Consider the following 2669-nt stretch of genomic DNA (forward strand, 5'->3'; position numbering starts at 1 on the left):
AAAAGTTCAAACGATGCATCCCTCAATAAACTTTTTTATACACCTGAGGGGAGAAATCAAATGCTGTTCAAAAATTAACAACAGTGTAAGAAAATAAATTTAATTGAAAACCTTTTTAGGGCCTCCCCGGTGGTGCAGAGGTTGAGCGCCAGTTCTGCAACGCTTGTTCAATCCCCGGCTGCTCCCCGGCCACCGGAGGAGGGTCCCGCATGGCGCGCAGACCTCTCCTGCCGCCCGCTGCTCCCCTCAGCAGTGTCCTTCGGTCCTTCTGCCTGCTCTGCTCCCCGCTCTGGCTCTGGTGAATTCTCTCACCCTCCCGCGCTTCTGACTGTACCCAGTGCTTGTATAAATTAAAAAAAAAAAAAAAAAAAGCACTTTTTATACTCCATATTCTCCTGAAAATTTTAAATTTAAAATTTTTTCCAAATAGGTTTAAGTAGTTGAAAGGATGTCGTTTCTGGTACACTTTGGTACATATTGACATTTTAAAGTTAACCCTACATAAAAGTAATCAGTGGAATCACAGCAATTTGATCTCTATTATCAACCTTTACAAAACATATTAGCAAGCTCTTCCTTAACAGAGGGAAAAATTGACATCATTGCTCTTTCTCCTTGAAGTTGTATTTTCTTCACACAGAATACATAGTTTGTGCTTGAAAATCTTTTGTTGATCACCAACCCCCAGTTCCCTGCCATATGACATATATAAGTTAAAATTGTATCCTTTTCTTATTTTTTGTGATCATAAGGATCTAGAGTTTAAAATTTTCTTCGGGGTTGACTTATTATACAATTATTTTGAGTTCAACATCAAAAATAATATAAATAAATTGCAAACACTGATAGAAAGAATTACTAAATGGAAGTAAAATTTTATAGGAAATTCAACTCATATCAAGATAGATATCAAGATGCTGGAGGGAGTTGGTGCTCAGCAACAATTTTATTTCCACATTACACTGTTAACAGATGTTACTGCTGAGAACTCTTATTCACATAAATAAGAGGATAGAGTGGAAGACATCCTGACAGATTCCCTAGTGCCACCCCATCCTCCAGCAGGTGACAAATGAATTTGATTCACCTCCTTTGATTGTTGAAAGCAAAATATTAGGACATTTTTTATTTACAAAGGGGTTTTGAACCACTGACTTTCTCAATATTCACATCACTATTTTAAACTTTCTTTGTGTGGCGTCCCAGAGATTTTTGCACACCAAGGCATAGTCCAAAGGAAGATGTGGGATGGACGAGTGATAAGTGCTCTGTAGAGAACAGGCTAAGTTATGCTGTAGCAACAGGAAACCTGAAAAATCTCAGCTGCTTAAACCAACAAAGGTTCTTCTCCCCTCCACCTCCAACTCACGATACATGTCCATCGTAGGTCAGTTGGGGGTTCTGATTCATGCCACCATCACTCAGGGGTCCAAACTCCACCAGCTGAAATGTCACCGGTCACCATGGCACCGAGAAGTTAAAAAAGGAAAATCATACGCTGACTCTTAAACACTTCCACCCAGAAATGACACTTTGGTTCACATTTCATTGGCTAAAGTAAGTCACATGGCCACACTTAACTTCTAAAAGGTAGGAAAGTTTACCTGGAAGCATATCTTTCTTTTCTAACTGTGAAATAAGAAACTGTAAAATGAACCAAGAGGTGTGTCCAGAAATAGAATAGTACTTATTGATGATGTTCTGGAAATGGATTCCCTGCAACATAACCCTGTTGTTGACCCTTTGGAAAGTCGCTGGTATCTCTAGGGATACACTTGCCCAAGTATGAACACTGCCACTTCCTTTAGGAAGCCTCCCCCATTTTGATCAAGGACCTCTCTCTGTCATTGTTGCCTACACTATCCATTTGGAAGCCCTTGGGAGTTAGTTCCTTCTTACACATGTACCATGCTTTCCTAATAAGCTGTAGTCTCTTTGACCATGATGGAAACCAGATCTTTAAGTTTCACATCCCCCAGACTACCTATCAACAAAAATCATCAAATATGAATTCTGCCCCATGACAGAATTGGCCACTTTTCTCTGAGGGTCAACCTCCTCACCTGTGACCTGGCGATATCACAGGTTGACTTGTGAATACAAGTGAGTTGCTAGAAAAGCTCCTCCCACTCCACTCTTCTTCGCTGAAGGGAGTCTAGTTTCTTTACAGTTCACTTCTGGAAAGTTATAGGAAAATGACAAGTCATTGAAATCTCTTGAAAGGTCAGTGGAAAGTGGATTCAGGCAGACCAGTCTGACATGGTGGCAGCTGGGTGGTTGGGGGCATGGGAGACTTGAGTGGTGGGGGGGCAGGCGCTTAGGGCAGGACGTCCACAGTAGGGACAGTGGGAACCCACTGGGAGGTGAGACACAGTGTCCCCTGAGGGAAGGACCCCAGATGCCTTCCTGAATCCCCAAACCTGAGTTAAACTGAAAACAGCAACTTGCAAATATCACTGCTCAGCCAGCCAGAGCCAATGCTTTCAGCACCCGACCCTGCCCCCTGGTGGCCTCTGAAGGCATCGCTGATCAGTGTCACAAGGAAGCCAAAAACTGGTTCTTCAGTGGGAGAACCTGCTCCTGCGGAGTGAGAAGATGCCTGGCTCTTTGCTGACCAAAGATGCTTCTGGAGAAAAAGAAGGCAACAAAGGAGGGAGAATAGGTGTCTT

The sequence above is a fragment of the Talpa europaea genome (genome assembly GCF_964194135.1).
Source record: "Talpa europaea genome assembly, chromosome: 8".
Taxonomy (NCBI): Eukaryota; Metazoa; Chordata; class Mammalia; order Eulipotyphla; family Talpidae; genus Talpa; species Talpa europaea.